Here is a 24,796-nt window from a genome sequence, read left to right as displayed (position 1 = left end):
TTCCTCCTGTTTTCTTGGCCTCTCTGCCCATCATGAGCCTAGTTCAATCTTTGCTTAATCAAATGACCTTCCTCTGTGCATCCCTAGCGTTTGGAAATTATAAAGCTACATTACAGCATCCCGACACGATATGTCCCTTGGACTGTCTCCTGGCAACTATTGTTAGTCTATTTCACTCACCACTTTCCCCCGCCCACACTGGGGTTCTCATGGACTGAAAAGCTATTGGTCTCTACATGCCTAATGCTGATGATAAGGCCTGAGTAACAGGATGTTGAAGGAAGAGATGCATGTACAAATAAATAAAGACCAAATTAATAGATGAAGATAACAGAATTAGTAGATCGATGTTTTTTTTTCTAACAGAGCCTATTTAAAAATTCTGAAATGGAAAACCTTGTTATTACAAGTCAGCCTGTAAGTGACCTGGCAGACAATTACAATTACCCAGTTAAAGCACCATCAGACACATTTTACCTGTCTTTCCCCACAGCTTTTTCATGTGCAAATCTGGATTGGGATAATGCCCACAAACTAGGCAATCCGGAATGGAATGTTGTGATGAATCGCGTGGGAGTAGCTGAAGCAGAAACATCTTGGCAACCCAGTCTCTGGATGTCCGCCAGGGGGAATGCTGGCAGAAGGACAAAGGCAAACAAAAGCTGCTCCTGAGGGACTTGAGAAGCAACACGTTCAATTCATAGTTGGTATTTTTTACCTAAAAAAAAAAAAACAGAATAAATATAGGATCTTAGAATTAGATTAACCATTCTAGTTTAGCAGAGGATCCACCATCAGATGGAATAGTATGAAATGCAGAAGGGAAGACAGAGAAAAGGAAAGAAAGAAAGAAGACAAAAAATAATTTTGCATGTTTTATCCTACAGCAGCAAGATAATTTATTCTACTATAAAGTATCTACTCCTCCAGGAATTCAAACTACATTGCATAGATTATAATCCAAGTATGTTTATATTTAAATATAAATAATCGATTCTTTTTTATAGTAGGAACATAGCAATTCATTGCCTTTCCCCCCACTTTTTTAATCCAATTTAAAAAGGAATTATTATTATTTATAATAGTGTGGGATATGGTAGAGACTGTGGAAGGGATCCTGTAAAGATCAAACATTGAAATGTCCATGAAGGACTCTGGGTAGATCTTAACTACTGACACTGAACTAAGCTCTGGCCACCAGCATCTACAGCCAATCACAGAGATGAGTGAGAATTATCATATGTTTTAATGACTGGTCTGAAAGATTCTTTAGGATTGCCTTACTTTCCCCATACAATTGGGGTTTTTATATCCCTCTAGTCTCAGGTGACCAGATTTTAACATTGGTAATGCGGGACACCATTGATTGGGGGGAGAGGAGTGGTGTTCTTGATTAAAAATTTGGTCTATATGGAGCAACACAATTTTCATAGAATGCAAAAATAGTGTTTTAATATATATTTTTAATTTCAACATAAATACAATTTACAAATATACATTAAAATTATGTATAGTATTTTATTCTTTGGCATATTTCTCATTTGAGTGAATTTTTAGTAGATTGCTGTCGTTTAAAAGGTCATGAAATTTTTCATAAGGATTTTTAAAATTATATTTCACACATAAAATGGCTTTCAAAGACTCAACACTTAATTGTAATTTTTCTGATGTTTATACTTTATTTACCGTAGAAAAAACACGTTCAGTTGCAGCATTAGTTCCTGGTAAGGACAGCGCATATTCCACAATTTTTACTGCATTATTATAAGGAACATGTTTTGTTTCAAAATGATGAAATACTTCTAACCATTTGTTCTCTATTGTGATTTTTGCTGATGCCCAAGATTTAACCTTTTCCTTAACAATATATATTTTTAACAGTGATACCTCATTAAAAAGATCATTTTCAGAATTATTTCTATATGGGAAATTTCAAGCAATATGATCAAATGATTTTGCACATCATTACAATTAAATTCTGATTTTAATGTAACCCAAAGAAAATGTTCAATATCATTGTAATGTAATGTCCACTCTTCTAAATAATCTATGCAGTTACTATAGAACATTTAACGTGATTCATGAAATCTGCAAGATTTATTGCACCTTGTTCTTCTATCTGGCTTATACTATTATGGATAGTTAACAGAAGAAAATTATTTTCTAATCGCTCCTGACACTGAAATTTTAAATTATTGACTTGATTTGCTCCTTCAATTACCAAAATTTTGTCACCTTCAATAGGTTTTTTAGCATTTTGAAAAAGAGATGCTTGATTGTTTACAAACTCTAGCCAAAGTTTTGAAGATTCTTTTTCAAAAACCTCTTCTAAAGTTCTAGGATATTTATCCTGTGATAGGATGTAAGATTTCAAAGGATCTATATTTTCAAAATTCTATCGACAGCTGGCAAAAGAGCTAACCAGCGCATTTTACTGTATCCAAGTAATTTCTGATATTCGACTTCCGTAGTTTCACAAAATTCTTTAAGCATTTCAACATGCACAGTGTATATATAGAAATAAGAATATATTTTAATAATAATATTTTCCACATCTATGAGCAACAAATCAACAGCTGTTTGAATGACATTATGTATTATGTGCACTGCAAAACCAACACCAATAATGTTTTGATTAAGGTTTTTGTTTAATTTATAAAAAATATTATGTGTGCCTCTTCTCGCTTTTCTTCTAAAATTTGCATTCATTTTGTCTGCACAATATGCAATCATTTTATGTTTAAAATTTTTTTCCAAAATATTAATAATGGAACTGAAAATTATTTCAGAAGTTTCACTGGGCACAGAAATGAAATCTAAAATTCTAAGTTTTATTCCAGTTGCTGAATGAAAAAATCTAATAAATGGTTGGAAATAACTTTATATCCTTATGATTAGATGCATCAGAATATAGGGACATAAAATTAATTTTTCTAGATTTTTGTTTAATTCTGAAAATGCATCTGGGGAAAGCACATTACACACAATTGCCTCGGATTTTATTCTAGCAGTGTTGAATTTTTTGTTGATTAACTTTTTCACAACTTGTGATGTACAGTCCATAGATCTGAAGAAATGATTGCGATTAATAGCATGAAAAGACTTAAGTCCTTCTGCTAATGCTAATTTCTTTTCCTCATCTCCATAAGTTGTTTTCTGAAAAATTCCTGTATTTTGGAGGAAGATGCAGAAGTATTTAAATATATTTTATGTTTCTGCATCTCCAAGTGCTTTGAAATATCATTCTTCTCACCGTGTGAAATAGAAAATTCACCATTACATTTCTAACATTTTACTATGTAATCGCTTTTGTTTTTTTTATTAAAAAAATTCACTTCTTAGATCATCATTGAATTTGCATTCTTTTTTTACTCATTATGTTAAAATCTAAAAATAATTTTAAAATTATATTATAAATCATATGCATATTGCTTAAAAACGCAGCAATAAGTACATAATTACATGAACACATTTTATCATTAGTTTATAAATTAAATTAATTTGTCATAAAGTAACTATATTTTAAAAATTATTTTAATTTAAACTTATATTTCTTTGTAAATAATAATAATAATAACTTGTACTATTTTTTCTCTGAATTTGCTGTAACGTAAGTCGTGTCACTTTCAAGGCCGGCGCTAGACTTTTTGCTGCCACTATAAAATATAAATAATACGAGTACTGTCTGCTAAATTCAAGAAAATGCATGTATTTGTGAAATAAATAAATAAATAAATAAATAACTTACCTAGATGATCTGAATAGCTGATTTGTTGACATCACTTGTTTAACTAGCACTAGCACGCAGTACGATGTGTATCGTCTGAGACAGTTACAAAATGTTTTTGTCGTTGCCAATGCCAAAAAATGCCATTGTTCATTAAGTTCAAACAATGGTGGTCGGATTCTAACAACTGATCAACAATGTGAGCTTTTATAAGTAGTTCTCTAAAATTAGTTCTCAACAATTATTTGTAATTATTAAAGTTTAACATTATAAAATTAACAAAAAATAATATAAAACTCATATCCTGGCGAAATAGCCACATGGCCGCCGAAAACCCTATATTCCCTTCCCGTTCCCCCGTCGTTCCCGAGCTTGTCGTGCAATCTTTCCAAAAATTGTGACTTTTTTAAAACCCCGCGATATGTGGGACAAATTGTTAAAAATCGTGACTTTCCCGCAAAAAGCGGGACGTCTGGTATTACCGTTTAAAAACACTAGCAGATCTGGAGGAGAAAAAAAAGACTTTCTATTCCTGTAAAAAGTTAAAATATTAGGGGGAGGAGGAGGAAAATAAGTATTTCTCAAAGTAAAGGGGGGGAAATAAGTTAAAGTCTCAGAAACCACTGGACCAATTCTATCCTGATTTACAGGATCACTTGGAACCAGAACTGACTTGATGGTGGTGAGTTTGGTTTTGAATATATATCTATGGTTACATTCTGTTCTAAGCATTTAATAGTGCTTCCATCTGGGAGTACTCCATGTATTTCACGTAGTCATAGAATTCCGTCCTGACACGTGACTGCCCTGTCCTTCAGACAGTGCTGTTCTTAGAGGGAGCATGTCTCTAAGGGCAGATTCTTTAATGCATGAACTCACCTTCAGCTTCCTTCATGGCGAACACTCTTATATTAAGTCTGAATTAATGAATTAATGATAATTCACTCAGCCTCCATATTCCAGGAGCCTGTTCACATGGGAAAGTTAGTCAGGCCAGGGATGATCATGATAAAAGGGTTTTAGACATTGGAGGAAGCCTTGTGAACAACCTTTGACATGTAGATGACACTGGTGACAGAGTGTTGCGTGGTGAAAATAATAAAGACTTGAAATATTTGCTGTTGAAGATCAAGGATTGCAGCCTTCCGTATGGATTACAACTCAATGTAAAGAAGATAAAAACCTCACAATTAAACTAGTAGGTAACATCATTGACTATGGAAAAAAGGCTGAAGTTGTCAAGAATTGTATTTTACTTGGACCCACAGTCAATGATCTTGGCCTGAGTGATCAAGAGATCAAAAGGCATGTGGCATTAAGTAAACCTACTGCCCAAGACCTTTTTGAGACCATGGAAGAACAAGAATATTCATTGAGGACTTAGGTGCACCTGACCCAAGCCATGGCATTTCCCTTCGTCTCATCTGCATGTGAAAGTCAGACATGGAGCCAAGAGAAACCGATGCAGTTGAACTGAGGCAGAGAAGAATCTTCAAAGTACTGTGGGCCATGGAAAGGACACACCGATTTGCCTTGGGCGAAGTAGGGACAGAGTGTTCCTTCGAAGGAAGCATGGCAAAACTAGTCTTACATATTTGTACGTGTTGTCAAGGACCAGTGCCGGGAAAAAGGCCTCATGTTTGGTAAAGTGGAGCAGCAAGGAAGAGGAAGTTCCTCTAGAAGGCGATTGACAGCTTGCCTTGAACAATGGGCTCAAGCATGGGAACAATTTGTGAGGATGGTGGCCGGATCATGTAGTGTTTATTTCTGTTTTTCATAGGGTCACTGTACGTCAGAACAGACTCGATGGCATCTCACAGCAATAACAACAAGAAAAGCAAACATAATATGTGTTGTTGCATTGATTCTGACTCAGAGCAACCAAATATGTGATAGAATGAAACTTCTCCACAGGGTTTCCTAAGCTGTGATCTTTACAGAAGCAAATTGATGGAACTTTTCTTCCCAAAAGATCCACTGCAACTTGGAACCACTAACCTTATTTATGAATAGCACCTTTGCAGATATAATTAGTTAACATGCAATCCTACTGGAATAGAAGGTGTCCTAATTCAATATGAGTAGTCTGAATTCAGACTTCTAGTTTCCAGAACTCTGAGAAAATGCATTTATGTGGTTTAAAGCTATGCCTTGTACCATATTTTAAGCACCCTATGAAACCCATATAATTATCAATTTCAAAGCAGTGTCATTTCCTGAAGAACTATCTCCGCTAAGCAACAGTAAAGTAAAATAAGCATACAATTTTGCATTCCATTAAAAAACAGAAGTTTCAATCCCTCAGGCTCACAGAGCCGTTTTCAAAGGTTTGATTGTAAGGTATATTCATCAGAGAACATTGTTTCATGGCAATTGCATATTATGTTTAAAACTGTGTGAAAAGATTTGAATGAGGTACACTGACTTACTCATCTATGCTTATGATGTTTCATGCAATTGTAAACTAAAATCTTAATGCAATATCCTCAGTATGTCCATTATTGTTTACATAGGGATTAGCAAAATTTTATTTAGAAGGAAATTAGTTATTTTTTAATTGTATGTATTTTTAAAGCATTGCAATATTATTAGAAAGAAAGGTATCTCATTGAAGTGGCTGCAAAAGATCATAAATTCCTTTCCATTTTTATCATATTTCTGGATATAGTTAAAATGAAGGAACCAAGAGCAGTTAAATAACATGATTTTGATCTTATTAATATTAATAAGATATTAATAATAATATTATTAATATTTGTAATTCATCTATAATGTTTTAGCTGAAATTTATAAATAAGAAAATTGGAAATGGCTCCCTAAAAATAATGAGCCATTTATGGGCGTGAAGGAGCATCATGTAAGCAGCTTCAATCCCTCAGGATGTACATCCAATGGATCTGTTTTTGGTCGGTTTTTATTCACATTCCGTACCAGCTAGGAGCGTGCCCCGTGTATAGCACAGCTGCTGTGAATGCTCATTGGTGTTGAGCACCGGGTCTCAGGGGCTGTATTTCCTAATGTGCATCAGCAGGCAAACAATTCTGAGGAGTCCCTTGGTTGACTCAACAACCAACCTATCAGCTTGGCGTGACAATGTTTGTACCAATTAGGGTCTCTGTAGTACATCTTCATTAAATTTTGCTGAAGGTCTGAATGAAAGACACCATGCCAATGCATAGATTATGAAATATTTCCCTATTTTTTATGTTATGTGCATATACTCTATGTGTTCTTGTCTCCAAGCTCACTTTTCTGTCATTTTTTTCCTTCATTTCTGGTTTTGAAAATCTTTCAGAGTCCTTTTAATGAATAGTCACGTTTCCGCGTCTCAGTCCTGAAAGTGTATTTCACACACAGAGCTTAGGCCTGGCACTCGGTTCAGTCTTTGACAGAGTGCTCTGCATTTAGTTGTGTACCCAGGTTGTGTAATAGTAAGAGCATCTCCAGATTAAGAGCTGTGTTAAAATTGGACATCCCCTTGCAGAAAGGCTGCAGGGAGGTAGTGATGAGCCAGTCAGAGTGCAGTGTAGCAACGATGACATATACAATGTTCCTCTAGTTCTTAAGTGCTCTCCCCCCACACACACACTATCATGATCCTACTTCTACCTTACATATCTAACTGGACTGGAGGATGTACATGGGCACAAATAGGAACTGGAAATATAGGGAATCCAGGACAGGTGAACCCCTCAGGATCAGTGGTGAGAGTGGCGATATTGGCAGGGTGGAGGGAAGGTGAGGGAGAAAGGATGAACAGATGACAAGGTCTACATATAGCCTCCTCCCTGGGAGACGGACAACAGAAAAGTGGGTGCAGGGAGACATCGGACAGTGTAAAATATGACACAATAATAATAATTTATAAATTATCAAGGCTTTGGGGGAAGGGGGGATCAGGGAGGGAAGGGACAAAATGAGGAGCTGATACCAAAGGCTCAAGTAGAAAGCAGGTGTTTTGAGAATGATGATGACAACATATGTACGAACGTGCTGGACACAAATGATGTATGTATGGATTGGGAAAAGAGTTGTATGAGCCCCAATAAAATGATTTTAAAAATACAAGATATTACCTCATGACACAGTGAGAGATGCCTTGCAGGGATTACTTGGTGTTCCCATTTTACATATGAAGAAATTGCAGGAGTTATTTATTGTTCCTGTTTTATATAAGAGGAAATTGGGCGTGGAGAGAGATTATAATGGACATTCATAATATTCCCAGATGGTAAATAGCTTGAGTACCTCTAGATTCCAAGCCTTTGGATACTAGGCATGAACACAGGAGAACGAAGGAAGAAAAGAGCGGTAGAAATATTATGTGAAACATTTTTTATCAAAATAATACTATTGGAATAATCTTAAAAGTGAAGGTAAAATTTCATACTATAATACTTAAAGTTGCCACAAGTCAGAGCTGACTAGAGGGTATCAAAGAACAACATTTAATGTCAATGGTTCCTGAACTTGTTTTGTTACAAAAGGAACTCTCTCTAAACATATAAAACCAAACAAACTCACAGTCACTGAGTCAAATATGACTCATAGCTGACTCATTGGAACTCTGGTAGTTTAGTGGCTAATGCATTGGACTGCGAAACTCCAGGTCAGAAGTTTGAAACCAACAGCTTCTCCACCGGAGAAAAGCAAGGCTTTATACTCCTGCAAAGAGTTACCATCTCAGTGGGACAGTTCTACCCTGTCCTATAGGGATCACTATGAGTAGACTTATGAAGATGGACCTATTTACAAAAAAAAAAAAATAGATGCCTAAATCTACTGAAGTATGTCTATATTTGCTCCATGCCACTTAATTTCCTCTTTGCATCTCCTACATTTATCTGTGTCCCGTTTTTATCATTATTTTAATTTGTCTCGTGCAGCCTCAACTTTTCCTTCACAGACTAGTAGATCAGCAGAGATTTGAAGAACTAATGAGCTAGAAGTGCAACAATTCTGATCCCAACAAACTATGACGTCCTCAGGACAGGTGTTTTTGTAAGTCATCTTTATACGTGTTTCACGTAGCAGAATTTATGGAATGCAAAATGTTCCTGAATACAATAGTGGTCAAGGAAGTCAACAAGCTTATATGCTTGATACAATTGATGTATGGAATGTTATAAGAGCTGTAAGAGCCCCCAATAAAATTAGTTTTTAAAAAAGTCAATAACTTTAAAATGATAGTCAAAAAAGCCATGTGTTTCACGTAACAAAATGTGTTAGGGTAGATAACATTCATTTCCCTATATTGATTAATTTTACCATTTTAAATTCTCTTTATTTTACTTGTGTACCATGGGATTTTACTACTACCAAAAATACAAGGGTAGAAAAAAAAATCAATGATCTAAGGCTCTACAGATCATTTCTCCAAAAAGTTCTTAAGTGCAGGTTAGCTTCACAACTATTGTATTAATCTCTTGAATGGGAAACAATGAAGAGAACAAAACTGATTTTCCTATTGTTGAAATATCCGATTTTTTGTTTCTTTGTTAACATTTTGACATTAAACATTGGACATTGTAATTTTTAATTGAAAATTACTAGAAACTTCAGTAAAGATTAGCATTTTAGATGAAAAGTATTTTTAAAAATCATTTTACTGGGGGCTCATACAACTCTTCCCAATCCAGACATCCATCGATTTTGTCAAGCACATTTTTACACTTGTTGCCATCATCATTCTCAAAATATTTGCTTTCTACTTGAGCCCTTGGTGTCAGCTCCTCATCCCCCCCCATGAACCCTTCATAATTTATAAATTATTATTATTTGGTCATGTCTTACACTGTCTGATGTCTCCCGGAACCCACTTTTCTGTTGTCCATCCACCATTGCTACACTTCGCCCTGACTGGCTCATCTTCTCCCCATTCCCCTTCTGTAAGGGGATGTCCAGTGGCCTACAGACGGGCTTTGGGTTCCCACTCTGCACTCCCGCTCATTCACAATGATATGACTTTTTGTTCTTTGATGCCTGATACCTGACCCCATCGATACCTAATGATCACACAGGCTGGTATGCTTCTTCCATGTGGGCTTTGTTGCTTCTGAGCTGGATGGACGCTTGTTTACTTTCAAGCTTTTAAGACCCCAGACACTATATATTTTGATAGCTGGGCACCATCAGCTTACTTCACTACATTTGCTTATGCACTTGCTTTGTCTTCATCGATTATGTCAGGAAAATGAGCATCATGGAATGCCAGTTTAATAGAACAAAGTGTTCTTGTATTGAGGGAGTACTTGAGTGAAGGCCCAATGTCCATCTGCTACCTTAATACTAAACCTATAAATACATGCACATAGATCTATTTCCCCTTCAGTAGATAAAAATATACTTACATATGTACATGCCTGTCTTTAGACCTCAATAAATGCCCTTTGTTTCCTAGTTCTTTCCTCTGTTTCCTTTTACTTTCCTCTTGTCCCACTATCATACTCAGCCTTAATTTGGGTTTCAGTAATTCCTCTCAGTTACATTGCCCTTGATCAAGCCCTACCAGGCCTCTTACACCCTCCTCACCACTGATTTTGGATCGCTTGTTGTTCCCTTGTCCTTGGCATGTTAACACCACTTCCTGAAAGGTATTTCTTAGAGGTTATATTAGTCAAGTTTTCATTCAATATAGATGAAATTGTGTGTGTGTTCAAATAAATCTAATTTATAGTATCAAAATGCACCATTTATTTACTAGATTTAGAGGTAGCAAAGTCATGTACTGGTATTTAAAATGCAAAACCTATCACCAAAATGTTCTGACACTGGTTTTAACTTGCTACAAATGTAAACAGTGTTGTTTTGAATTGGAGTTAATTTGTCTAGATCTTAAATTCTTCAATAGTAAAATATAAATCATTTCTTTCCCTATCAGAAGTTACCAACTACCTAACAAGTTGTTTTGAAAATCATTTGGACTCCTACGTGGACAATCTTTGAATAAAACAACCTAAAATGTATGAGAGGATTTGCTTTATATTTTGAAAACATGTGTAGAATAAAGGCATAGAGCATGACTGACTATAAGGCAATATTTAAGTAACTTGTAGTTTAATTAAAATACATTGCAATATAGATGCTGAAAAATTTAAGAGTGGGATGGATATTGTGGTCACAGAAATTTCAGGCTCTGAACAGGTGAACTTTGAGTTCTGAATGAAAGCTAACTTTTGAATAATGTGAAGTGACAGCTATTCCAGGGTATGGTAATGAATGACAAGTGAGAAAAATTCAGTAGGCAAAATGGAAGGACCATGTGAGAGGATAAATTTGGAAAAGCAACGTAAGGTCAATTGATAGAACCTTGAATGACAGCCATGAGAGTGTAAATTTGGTCTGGGAGGCAATAATAAGTCATCATAACTCCTAAAATGAGAGGTGTATATTAGGTAGGTTAAGGGACTCACTTGTGAAAATTAACAAAAGTTAAGGAAAAAACCTCCAAACTGAAACTGTTATATAGTTTAGTAAAAAACAGTGAATTGGATTAAAACTCTCACAAGGGAATTTAAAATTTGGAAAATTTTAGCATATTTTGACTTATGGCAAAAGATAGATTTATGGGAAAGAGAAAAGGTTTATATAACATGTGGGGATAGTGAATTATTACATTGGATTTAATGTGCCATATTGTATAAAAACATTTATCACACATTTAGAAAACCTCTGAACCCAGAGTGTACAGCCTGAGGGAAAATAAAGTCTTCTTAAATAATAGCCGTTGCTATTTCCATCACGGGCCTTCTTAGTCTGAAGGAGCACGTCAGTAGGTGCGGGTTTCGATTCCCATAGAGACTTAGCGTCTTGGAACCCACAGGGGCAGCTCTCCCTTGTCCTTTAGAATCACTGTAAGTTGGAATCGACTCACTGACAGTGTGTTTTAGTTTTACCATCGTGGACTAGTGTTGTCATTAAATTTGAAGAATAAAAAGAAAGAAACTCAGCAGGTCCGCAGCATCAAGACTTAAAGGTGCTCCTTGGTGAGAAAGCTCAGAACAGACAAAGCACCCTGGGTCTCTGAGTAACAGAGACTAGTTAGAGAACGCACTCATTTGGGGGGGAGTATAAAATCACAGAACCTTGAAAGCCAGTACTCTCTTTAGGACCAGTTGTCATAAAACGATGGCACAGGATTGAATCCCACAGTCCTTATAGGGGACAGACCCAGCTACAAAAAGTACAGTATTCAGGGAAGTCCAAATCCAGAGCTTCCCACTAAGTACTTATGTTTTAGTTACAATCTGTTCAGTTCAGATGCAATTTACCTATCAGAAGCTACTTTTACTAGAAGTAATGTCTGGCAACATAGCTCACACTTGACTTTTATCAAGGATATAGCGCCTGAATGCTCACCTGACATAAAATATTTAAATGGAGCAAGAGGAATTACTTACCCATCAAAATATAGGAATACTGTGTATTTGCCTTGGTAGATATATCAAGAGTTTTGTTGAATTCCAAGTTACTGTGATAAAAAAAAACATACAAGATTTGGTAATCCTTGTCAAGAAATATGTGAATGCAAATTATATATCTACTCAAAATCTAGCATCTAGAATATTGGCATCTCTGGGAGGTGCAAATATTTCCGTTTCTAGCCAGATTAGTTTACTATATCCAGACGGCCCTTGGAAGAAAGACCTGGGGATTGACTTCCAAAATACAAAAATAGCTACTGAAAATTCTGGGGAGCACACAGTGTCCCCAAGAGGCAGAATCAACTTGTATGTGTAAAGAATACATAAATAAGAACCCAGCTTATAAGATGATCAAAGGATTTGAGTAAGTCTTTTTCTAAGGAAGATGTACAGATGACCACTCCCATCACCATCGAAAACACGAAAGTATCAAACAACCATCAAGTTGATTCTAACTCCCAGCAGCCTCATAGCAGAGTAGAGCTCTCCCTCAGAGTCTCGATGTTGCTGTCTTTACCGAGACTGCTCATCACCACTTCCTAATATGGAGCGGTGGGTGGGTTTGAACCACCATCCTCTGGTTAGTGGCTAAGTATTTAAACATTGTGTCAAAATGACTCCATATTGATCAACAGACATATGGAAAGAAGCTAAACATCCTTCTATATTATTAGTTATATAAATTAAAACCCTAAGGATACCATTTCACACCCTCTCAAAAACAAAACAAAAACAAAACAAAATAGCCTCACTGCCACTGAGTTAATGCAGACTCATCGTGACACTACAGCATGGGGTATCACTGTCCCTCTAAGTTTCTAAGACCGTGATTCCTTAGGAGATTTGAAAGCTCTGTCTTCCGCCCAAAGCATGGTTGGTGGTTTTTGAACTGCTGACCTTGCCATTAGCTACCCAACTACACCATGGTTCTAGTATAAATAATTAGATAGAATGATGGAGTTAGATAAAAAATGATAAGTAGACAGACAGGAATATAGACAGAAAATAGCAAATGTTGGCAGAGATGTAGACTTTGGAGGACCTAGCACCTTGCAGGAGGTCTGTGAACCGACGAGCTGAGGCCACAAGACAGAGAGGAGGCGCCTACTTCCTGTCAATACTTCTATCCGATGGAACAGTTCTGCTCTGTCCTGCCAAGTCGTTATGAGTCAGAACTGTTGTTATGCATTACGTTATGAATGGTTGTAAAATGGCTCAGCTTCTGTGGGAAGCATTTTGGTGCCTCTGTAAATTAATATTCATCTAATGTCTGTGGTAAATCCAGAGTCACCCGAGAATAGAGCATGTTATGTAAAAGGATGCCTGCCTGAATAAATTATAAGTATATATATATTTTCACTAATAGATATATGTACTAAATGATAACTTTTCCTTTTGTGGAATACATATAGTATGTATTAACTCAGTTTTGACTTAAATATTTTCATATCATAATATAAAATTACTCATAAATTACCTTATATTTATGAATTATATGCAGTTTTAAAAGGTCTTTCTTTGTATTTCTATACATTTTGCCCAGGCACAAATTTCTCCGAACATATAGCTAACTTCAGAGGGGATTGTAAAGACCAATAGGGTATCTGGAAATCTCAATGCATGCTGTCTCTCCCGTGTGAAAAATCCTAAGCGAATGCCTTAATCCCTCTACTGCTTGATTTTGCAAATGAATTTTGATATATGAAAATAGTTTTAGATTCAAAGAGGATAAGTAGAGGGAGGGTAGATAACAAACACAGACATAATCCCATATGTAACAAAATCTCACATCTGATAAGGTACTTAGGGAAGAGGAACTAGGTGTTATTAAAATATACAATACACTAAGGACATTTCTCATTTCAATATCTAAATTGACTCTAATAAAAACTTTTTTGGGATTCATTTTAAAATATATGAATTTATTTCATCAAGACAAACTAATATGATTGCAATATTTCATGAGGGGGAATTGAACTACTCACTGCCACCAAGTCAATTCTGACTCACAGCTCCCCCAGGTACATAGAGGGAATGATTTGCCATTGGCCTGGGGGCGATTTTGCTATTTGCTATGGAATAGAATGCATCTCAGGGCAATCCCTTAACCATGGTGAGGGAATTACTGTGATCTAGGGTCTTCACTGACAGATTTTCTTTCAAAGTAGAACACCAGATTTTACTTCCTCCTTGAGGTGTAATAGATTGAAATATACATATATATTTAAAGACTTTTTGAAATACAAACACAAAATTGAATGTATAGAAAAGGTAATTTTGCAAACAGTACTACAACCTTTCATCAAAATGAACAATGTAACAGAACTCTATCATACAGTGCATATGTGCATACTTAAAATTTTGCTCTATGAACTTGTAATTATGATTGTTTCTTTTAATTTATACTAATTTATTCTAATTTATAATTATAATTAATATGTAAAGCTAGAGCACTATTTTAGTACTTTTATTTTGCTGAAATAAAGGCACTATCAAACTGATGAAAAAGGAAATTGACAGTACCGAATATGTTTTGTCATTTTTGTAAAATCTGTTGCAAACATGAAATACTATAAGTGTCTCAAAAGAAGACCTTTTGCATCGTGTCCCATGCCAGAGCAAATGGTAGCCCTGAACCATTGCCCTGCCTCCTAGCCCATAGGCTTCCAGCACTGAAACGGGTTGCACCGTGGGGGGTGGGGGTCTGGCCTGGGCAGAGACCTATTGACCATCCTGTTGAACATTATGTCTCATTTTCAACGAATCTCGCTTAGTCAGCTGAGAACAGCGTGGGTACCATCAAAGGGCGGAGGGTCTCCGGACACAGTGCTTCCTCCCTTGGCATGAGCACCACGTGGTGTCTGATGAGCTTTTAGGAAAAAAAAAAAAGAAGGCCTTTTGTAATTTTTAGTCATTCTATCAAAATTCTGGGGGTTTGAGAAAATCCACTGTAGTTCTATGGACCTTTCTAAGGAGAAAAATACAAACACACATATTTCTTGTTTCAAAATAAAACCTCAGGGGATAAGATATTTAGAGGGTCAAAGAATATCTCATATTGACCATAATCTGTTTTACCTCTAATGAAGGTTCACTAACATAAATACACTATTATTAACTGTATATCTGGCAGTTACATATTGCATCTTGGCAGAGAGAAACAGATGAGAATATAAACATTATTTTCTCAAGGCAGTCAGGTGAAGAATGAATTTGTCCATCTGTTGTTGCTTTGTAAGGTGCCTGTAAGTCCCTCTGGCCCACAGTGACTGTATGCGCAGCCAGATGAGAGTGCTGTGTCCTGTGCCAGCCTCTTGATTGCTACCTTAAGCCCACTGCTGCAGCCACTCTATCAGTCTAGCTCCTCGAGGGACTTCCTTTGTACGGCTGGTGGTCCGTTCTACCAAACATGATGACCTCTTCTGGGAGCAGTCTTTCCTGACTACATCCAAGCTCACCTAAAAAAAATCATTTTATAGGGCGCTCATACAACTCTTATTACAATCCATCCATCCATCCATTGTATCAAGCACATTTTTTACATTAGTTGCCATCATCATTTTCAAAATATTTTCTTTCTACTTGAGCCCTTGGTATCAGCTGCTCCTTTCCCCCCCTTCCTCCCTCACGAACCCCTGACAATTTATAAACTATTATTATTTTTTCATGTCTTACACTGACCGACGTCTCCCTTCACCCACTTTTCTATTGTAGATCATTGTGGTCGGTTTCACCTGTCTCCTCCCACCTTCCCTTCCCCCTTCTGGTATTGTTACTCTCATTGTTGGTCCTGAGAGGTTTATCTGTCCTGAATTGCCTGTATTTCCAGCTTTTCTCTGTACCCATGTAGATGCTCTGGTCTAGTCGGATTTGTAAGTTAGAATTGGGATCATGATAGTGGGTTTGGGAGGTGAAGAAGCATTAAAGAATTACAGGAAAGTTGTACGTTTCATCAGTGCTATACTGTACCTTGACTGGCTCATCTCTTCCTGTGACCCTTATGTAAGGAGATGTCCATTTGTCTACAGATGGGCTTTGGGTCTCCACTCTGCACTCCCCCTCATTCACATTGCTATGCTTTTGTTCTGTTTCTTTGATACCTGATCCCATCAACACCTCCTGATCCCACAGGCTGGTGTGCTTCTTCCATGGTGACTTTATTGCTTCTCAGTTAGATGGCTGCTTGTTTGTCTTCAGATCCATCAACACCTCCTGATCACACAGGCTGGTGTGCTTCTTCCATGGTGACTTTATTGCTTCTCAGTTAGATGGCTGCTTGTTTGTCTTCAGACTTTTAAGATCCTAAATGCTATATCTTTTCATAGCTAGGCACCAGCAGCTTTCTTCACCACATTAGCCATGCTCCCATTTTGTCTTCAGCAATCCATTCGGGAAGGTGAACATCACCGAATGGCAGTTTAATCCAAGCTGTTGGTTGTACATCTTCTAAGATAGATTTCTTGGTCCTTCGCACACTCTGTGGGACTTCCAATATTCTTCTGAGCATCATAATTTAAAGGTATGAGGTTTCAGTGGCCTTCCTTATCCATTGTCCATCGTGTATATCTACTGAACATGCAATGGTGTGAATCAGATGCACTTTGCTACTCAATGTGACATGTTTGCTCTTCAACACTTTATAAAGGAATACTTTATAGAGGTTTTGTGCATCCAATTTGTGCAATGCAATACATTATTTGATTTCATCATGGGTACTTGTATAAACATTGATTTTGGATGCTAAGAAAGTGAAATTCTTGACACTGCCCATCTTTCCTTTATCATTATGTTGTGTTTTAGTTCAGTTCTGAGGATTTTTGTTTTCTGTCCACTGAGCTGCAATTCATAGTGAAGGTTATAGTCTGTGATTTTCTTCAGCAAGTGCTTCAAGTCCTCCTTGCCTTCAGCAAACAAGGTTGTGTCACCTGTTTGTCATAGACTCAGAATGTTAATAAGCTTTCCTCCAATCTTGATGGCACATTCTTTTTCATATAGCCCAGCTTCTCAGATTGTTTGCTCAGCATGTATATTGAATGAGCATGGTAATTGGATACATCCGTGAAACATATCTTTCCCGATTTTAAGCAATGAAGCATTCTCTTGCTTTATTTTGAATGAACTGCCTACCTCTTGCCCTGTCCATGTTATGAAAGAAAACAGTGAAGTGCTCTGGAATTACCATTCTTCTCAAGGCATCCATAGTTTGTTATGGTCCACAGTCAATGACTTTGCATATGCAATAAAACACAAACATGTTCTGGAATGCCCTCTTTCATCCACGATCCCTCTGACCTCAGCGATCATAACTCTCATCCCTGGTCCTCTGCTTAATCTGGATTGAATTTTGGGAACTCCTGGTTGAGGTGCTCCTGAGATCTTTTTGAATGATCTTTGTATGTTTTTAATGATATTGTAATTTCTTTACTTTACCGGGTCACCTTTCTTTGCAATGGGCACAATGATGGATCTTTCCGTTAACTGGACGGTAGCTAACCCACTTACGAATGTCTTGGTATCACCATGTGAGTGCTTCGCATTCTTCATCAGTTGTGAACCATATCAGTGTGTGATCTGTCAATTCTTGAAGCCTTGATTATCATCAATGTTTTCAGTGTGGCTTTGATTTCTTTCTTCGATACCACAGAATCTTGACTACATGCCATATTCTGAAATAGTTGATATCAACCAACTATTTTGGTACAGATAACCTAATTTATATATTTCAATTGTTTATGTAGAGCCTTACTGATTGGTCAAGAACCAAAAGCTGAAAGTTTTTAAGTAATGGAGAAGTGAGTATATTATATTTTGCAATTCTTTCAATTAATAAAGTTAAATCTAAATTACTTATCAAGAATTACTTATGGTATATTTTTTCATGAGTCCTCATTTTCATTTGAACTTAAAACTGTGTTACAATTTCTATATCATCTTGTTCGACATTTGTGCCCTCCGAATCCAGGTGAAAATCGTTTTTGTACATAAATGATCGCACCATATCTTTGGAGAACAACTTCCAAACAGCATTCAATTCCTGCTCTTCACTGTCCAGATCTCATTTTCCCTGCCTTTTCCTGCTGGGCCCTAAATCAATGTCCCTGACACCCCAGCCCGGGCAGCACAACACTGGGCTCCAATTACGTTGATAATGCGGAGCAAGTCACCGTTTTGTAACTATCTCATACACATAATTGGAATATTTTACTATAAGTTATCCAAAATCCTTATGGATTCTGACCTACAATGAGATTGTTATGATTTGCTGTTCTAAAAACAGCCCAACCTCTTAAAAAATGTATGAATTCTTCCTTATATTATTATTTTTAAATGAGCATGCCTTTGCATCTCTGATTGGAACTTCTTTATGTTAAAGGTTATATTTAATTATTACTTTATTTGTGTGTATTTTCTTTAATTCTACCACTCAAATTGAATCAGTGACTTCCTTCTGTACAATATTTGTAGTTATTTTTCAGGAAGTTAATATAAATATCCCCTCACTTTCTAATTACTTAATTTAAAAATTTTAGATGGAAACAATCTTTTAGTCGTTCAATTCTTCCAGTGCAAAACAAAGTACATGAATTAACTTTTTAGTACATGTATCTAGCCATTTTTGTGCCATTACAAAAAACTTTGTGAATGCAAATAAACATTTTCAAACACTATCTTTAAATTATCAGGATAACCAGCTTCTTTCAACAATTAATTGCAACTTATTAATAGTTTGCACGTCCCTATTTCATGATAGATGCTAATCAAAGTTTTGGCTTTGTTTCAAGTGGACTTCACTCTGGAATTGAGCTTTAAGATGCATTTTATATGTATCTATCTTCTTAGTCTCATGGGAAAGAGACTTGAGATACGACAAATCAAAGACGGACTTGTAATGATTTTTCTAAGTAATGATATGTCATTTCGGACACTATTTGATAAATCATGGCCAGTGTTAAGATTTTTGTTGCTGTTGTTAGGTCAGTTAGATGTTTTGGAAACTGGTGCTCTGTCTCAAGAGTTTATCCGGCCACAAATATTCCTTTTCTTCCTGAAAGTGATATCATAAAAGGAGAACTGGTCTACATGGAATTTTTTTTCAATTGCAACACAGTTTAGGCTCTTATTACATTCATGTTTGTGAAGTTATACTTCTACCTACTCATCATTATGTTCCTTACATAGTAGGAGCAGATGTGTCAGCCTATTAATAGCTGGATGTTCTAAATGATGTGCACATCCAATCATGTGTATGTGGATATAGGAGGAAATAGTATACTCCAAATTGGTAGATGCTCCTTGCTAACCTACTTAACGAGAAGATGGTTCTAGAGTTCTGCATCTGGTACCCTCGCAGCTAAGCCTGTGAAAAAAGATGGTGCATTTTCAAAGGATCAAAGACATTCAGCATCACACAGAGATCAGTCCAGTCTTCATAAACTCAAATAAAGTTTACATGAAATCAACTTTCTTTTACTCAGAAAGTCAATAAAATGTAGGATTTAATAAGGAATTATCCATCCAAATGAAATTCTGCAAAGAAAAAACCTATTTGATCACTATGGTAAAAGACAGTTGTAATTACTGAAAGCAGAAAAATTAAAGGCATGTTTCCAGTGTATACTTTCATAAGAATTACCAGAATCAGTAAGCCAACATTGTATAAAATATAATTCTATTAATCAATATTTCTATTAAACACATTAATGCTTTCAGAGGAAAAGTGAGAATTTAAAAATTCTCATAGACAAAAGATTCTAAAATTAATTTTATAACACATGAAAGAATAATTTGTTTAATGTAAGCAATTATTTATACCAAGCTTTTGTGGTGTATATATGTGTGTGTGTGTGTGTGTGTATATATATATACATATATATTTTACTCAGTCTCCGTAGAGACTGTCAAAAATTGCCAATACTGACTATATTTCAAGTCGTCATGGCGGGGTATTGGGAAAAGTTTTCAATTAGCAATAATCACGCCTCGGATAAACCTCACTGGCTATGATATTGCCACTGTGCAAAGCTGTGTCTATATATATTTTGTTGTTATCGTTTGTTTTAATTTTTTTTCCTGTTGGGAAACTGGAGAGTTGTTACATAAGTAGATTTTCTTCAAGGCTTATTTTTTAAATGCTTAGGACTTTAAATTTGAATGAATGATCCTATATTACAAGGATAATCTTCTGCTGTTTCTTGTTTCACATGATACATAATTTATCTTTCCAGTGTCTGTTAAATATATCTTTGTGTAAATTAGTATGTGTCTTATAAAAGCAACTCATGCTCCTTTGTAAAATTTTAAAATTAAGAAGAATAAATAGAAATAAAAAGCAGTAGTTTCTACCCAAACCTACTGTGATCATTAAATAGTGATCTTAAAGGCTTCAGACCTGGCAAGTGTTCAAAGGAGCAGACAGCCTGATCATTCTCCCAGAGTCCTTGGTGTTTTCGAAGCAGTGGCCTAATAGTTAAGAACCAAATGGTAACCCTTCATTCCACCAGGGTTCATTGTAATTTTAGCAATAGAAGATCAATTGTACATTTAATATTTTAAACCATTTCCATCTCTCTCTTTATTTGTACATTTGTGTACTTGACTTGTACATAGATGAGGCTATGCCTGGACAACTATATAGAAATTTATATGAAGTGGTATGCAAAAATCTTGAAAAATTATTTCAAGACTATACATTTAGATTTTTTTTACAAAACAAACTTATCGTCTTCAAAGTACTCTGCATTACATGCAATACTTTTGTTAAATCAGGGATTTCATGCTTGGAATCATGTTTCAAACTCATCTGTTTGGATGGCTGACAGGACCTCATTTTTTTCTTTACCTCTTTGACCTCCTCAAATCGCTCTCCTTTTATGTCCCTCTTCAGTTGTGGGAAACAAAAAGAATTTGTATGGAGAGAGGTCAGGTGAGTAAGATGTGTGAGGCAAGAGCAGCATGCTGAATTTTTGCCAGACCTTGGCACACTGAGATGGCTACATGAGCAGGTATAGTGTTAGACTGGCAAAACCAATTCTCTGTGCCTCCAGTCACATGCAATGTAAATTTTTGACTTACACTCTTATGCAATCTTTTCAGAACCTTAAATAGAAAGCTTGATCAACAGTCTGACCTGTTGGAATGAACTCTAAATGCACTCTCCCCTCACCTCTAAAAACCAAAAATGCATCACCTTGATCTGTGATTTCACTTGAGGAGTTCTTTTTGGGTGAGGTGCCGATGGCATTGTCCACTGGTTTGATTGATGTTTGCTTTCAGTGTCATAAGAATAGCACCATGTCTCATCATCAGTAACAACCTTTTCTTTACAATCATTTTATTAGGACCCAATCCAGACATCCTACTATTCCATAGTTTAATCATATCAAGCAGTGTTGTACAATTGCTACCACAATCAGTTCATGGTCTTCCTCCTTGTACTCCTGGATATTATCTCCCCATTAGCTCTCCTACTTCCTCTGTAGCCCCAGGAACCTTTATTTTAGTTAATGTCTCTATAGCTATATCTATCCTGGGTTTATTAACTAAAAAAATTGAAAAATACATAACAAAAATCAAGAAGGCTGTCAACAATGGCAAATTAATCAAAAGTAAACCCCAATATGAAACACACACACAGAGAAAATATTGCAACCAGATTAAGCACAACGTTTTTGAAAAGGGTTATCAGATGACAAGGTTTTAATCTTTCAAGTCAGATTTATCATATTAATCTACTAGTCATCTCTATGATACAATTTGATCAATTCCCACCGCTCAGTTGTGGTTAGTGAAATCCCAGGAGGCTTTTTCCCAGAGTAGATCCTGCAAATGTGCTTTGGCTTTCTTTGTCATCCATAGGCTTCCGCACACCAGAATCTCACAGTTTAGACTCTGACACTGTGCCCTATTTCAGATTTGAATTATGTGATGTACAGGTCACAAATGTTGGTGTGCGTCTTCCATGTGGGTTTAGTTGATGTCTCACTTAGATGACTGCTGGTTTGAAAACAAGCCTTTAAGACCCCCGATGCCATTCTGCCTGTTTGCCGAGAGCCATCTAACTCCTTCAGCACACTTTACCATGGCACCTATATCTTCTGTGTTTCCTTCATGCAGGTGTGTCGAGCAGAGCTATATTGTAAGACCTAATTGTTTGAGCTATGATTATGGGAAAGCCCAAGTCCATTTCCGAACCTTTTTTTCTGCCTCTGGTTCTCTTTAGCGACATCTCTGTTATTTATTTTTAATTAAAAGATTACTTTATTGGGGACTATTACAACTAGTATTACAATTCATCTATCAATTTGATCAGGCATATTTGTACTTATGTTGCCATCATTCTTTTCTAGACATTTACTTTCTATTGAGCCCTTGGTATCAGTTTCTCTCCCATGCCTGCCAACCCAACCTCGTGACCCCTGGATAGATTTTAAATTATTATGATGGTTATTATTTTCATATCTCACACCAACCACTGTCTCCCTTTTCCCATGGTTTCTATTGTTCTTCCCCTATGGTACATAAACCATGGAGCAAAAAAAATATTCTGTTTATAGCACCACTGATTTAGCCATGGTATTGATTTTAGAACACTATTGAGAAAGGGAGATTGAACAAGTGTAAGATAACTACCATCACAATATTTTAAATGATATTATGAAGAGTATCTTTGAAAGAAATTGTGATCTTTACATCAGTTCTCCTATCCACTCCAAATCCTAGGCTCAGGAATTCACTAGTCTCTCTCTGAGAGGTAAGCCTGGTGTCTGTCATGGATCTTAGCTGATATCACATTCATCTCCCACTTTATTCAGGAGAGTCATATGCAAGCCTTTCAGAGATGTAAGTAGAGTAACTAGTCCACTCTACTTATTCTGGATGATCTTTAACAGGAAGATGCTAAGGAAGATATTAAAAAAAAAAGAAATAAAAGACATTATCATTGAAATTAAGTAAGTAAACAAATAAGTGAAAAATAAATAAGCAAGCCCAATTTACTCTTGTTTCCCCCCCCTTTTCAGGAAAACCATGTCCCTTTCTTATTGCATGCAGCTGGATCAGCGCAGTCAGTACATATAAAAGGATATTCCATTGCTCTGCATTAATCAAACCTCTTTTCTAATATTAAGCATCATACTCCCAAATTTTATTTTTCCCAATTATTAAGTTTTATCATTTGTAGAAGCAATGTACTGTGATACAGTTTCAGAGAGAAATGGGTGTGAGGTTTAGAAGTTCACCCAAGTGCCCATTTGCATCTTCCTGCCCAGGAGAAAATACACCATCCTGATGCTGTGGAACGACCCCTCCTTTATTGATTAAATAATCACTTTATTTTCCCTTTATCTAATACATATTAAATGCATATCTCCTAGTAACCAGACATTAATGTTGAGAAACAATCCACACATTTTAATGACATATGAGTGCATCATCTGTATATATTCTGAGATATGTTCATCTGAATAGCCTTTTATAAGTCATAAAATCACATCCCTATGATATATGAATCCTTTTTAGATAGTTAAGTAAAATAGCAATGTCTAAGGGGAAACATAAATAAACAGAGTTTGGTCAAAAGTGAAAAATAGAAGAAAAGAAGAGTAGAACATTAAAAAATATATTCAAGCGAAGCATGCTAAAATAACACTGTGATTACATTTACCTATTGTTTATGATATTTGTGCTGGGACACTGGATGTTAATGAAAATAGGAGTAAATGGAATTACAGTTTACTTTTACATAAGACCCTCAACATTCATTAGATGTGACATAGGGGTAAAATAATATCTCTTTTATTAATATCTCTTTTATTAATAATATCTCTTTTATTAATAGACATTTATAATGTCTCTTATTGCATGATGTATCAAACTTAGTGTTCTTCCTAAGTGTTTCTACTATAAACAGAGACTTGAATTTGAAGTCCTTTGATTTTGGTACTAATTCTGATGTTACCAATTCACAGTTTCATGACTGTTAATCTCACTGAGAATTCTCATTGTCATGTTGTTAGCCCACCAACAATGTCTTGAGTACTTTCTTTGATCATGTGGAGCAGCATGTGATCTTTTTTGCATCACACGTGTACCTTTTTGCCAAGTTCACAGTTCTACCTTGTATAACTCTTTATGGATATGGTTTTGCACATACAGTTTTTAATTTAAGTAAAATTATGAATGCCGGTGATTAGCAGCGTGGGGCTTTCTAGTATTTAAAGCAAAGACTCTCCCGTTCGCTCTTCCTTTCCTGAGCGCCAACACGCAAGCCTTCAGCTGTAGTACACCTCATCATTGTACTTTACTGGTTCTTCCGCACACATGCGTTCCCACTTACCTGCCTCTTTCTTCATTGTTCACACAAACATTAAGAGAGTGTTCAAACTCCGATGGGAAAAGGATAAAAAGATAGTAATATTTTTCTCAAACTTTTTGAAGGCCTCTCCTACGTTGCTATTTGTCCCTGTGGTAATAATATCCTTTAGAAAAATGAATGCAGGATTAATAGTGTACTGGTGACACACTGAGTTGCAATCAGAAAGGTGCAGCTTTCTACTCCCGTAAACAGTTCATCTCTGAAGTTTCAGTTCGACCCTGTCCTATGGGGTCGCTATGAGTCAGCATCGACTTGGTGGCAGTTTGAGTGTTT

General features: G+C 36.1%; 1 protein-coding gene and 1 non-coding gene across 2 annotated transcripts in view; one reads left to right on the top strand and one right to left on the bottom strand.

The window, feature by feature from the left end:
- Positions 1 to 24,796, top strand: part of CSMD1 (CUB and Sushi multiple domains 1) — a 1,770,408-nt gene that overhangs the window by 760,353 nt on the left and 985,259 nt on the right. The gene's annotated exons all lie outside the window — the stretch shown is intronic.
- On the bottom strand, positions 20,034 to 20,174 carry LOC142455663 (U4 spliceosomal RNA). The gene has a single exon (XR_012785821.1). It is a non-coding gene; the product is annotated as a U4 spliceosomal RNA (small nuclear RNA).

Source organism: Tenrec ecaudatus, chromosome 8 (genome assembly GCF_050624435.1).
Source record: "Tenrec ecaudatus isolate mTenEca1 chromosome 8, mTenEca1.hap1, whole genome shotgun sequence".
NCBI classification, from domain to species: Eukaryota; Metazoa; Chordata; class Mammalia; order Afrosoricida; family Tenrecidae; genus Tenrec; species Tenrec ecaudatus.
The sequence above is the reverse complement of the archived record's forward strand: the minus strand, read 5'-3'. Positions and strand labels throughout refer to the sequence as shown.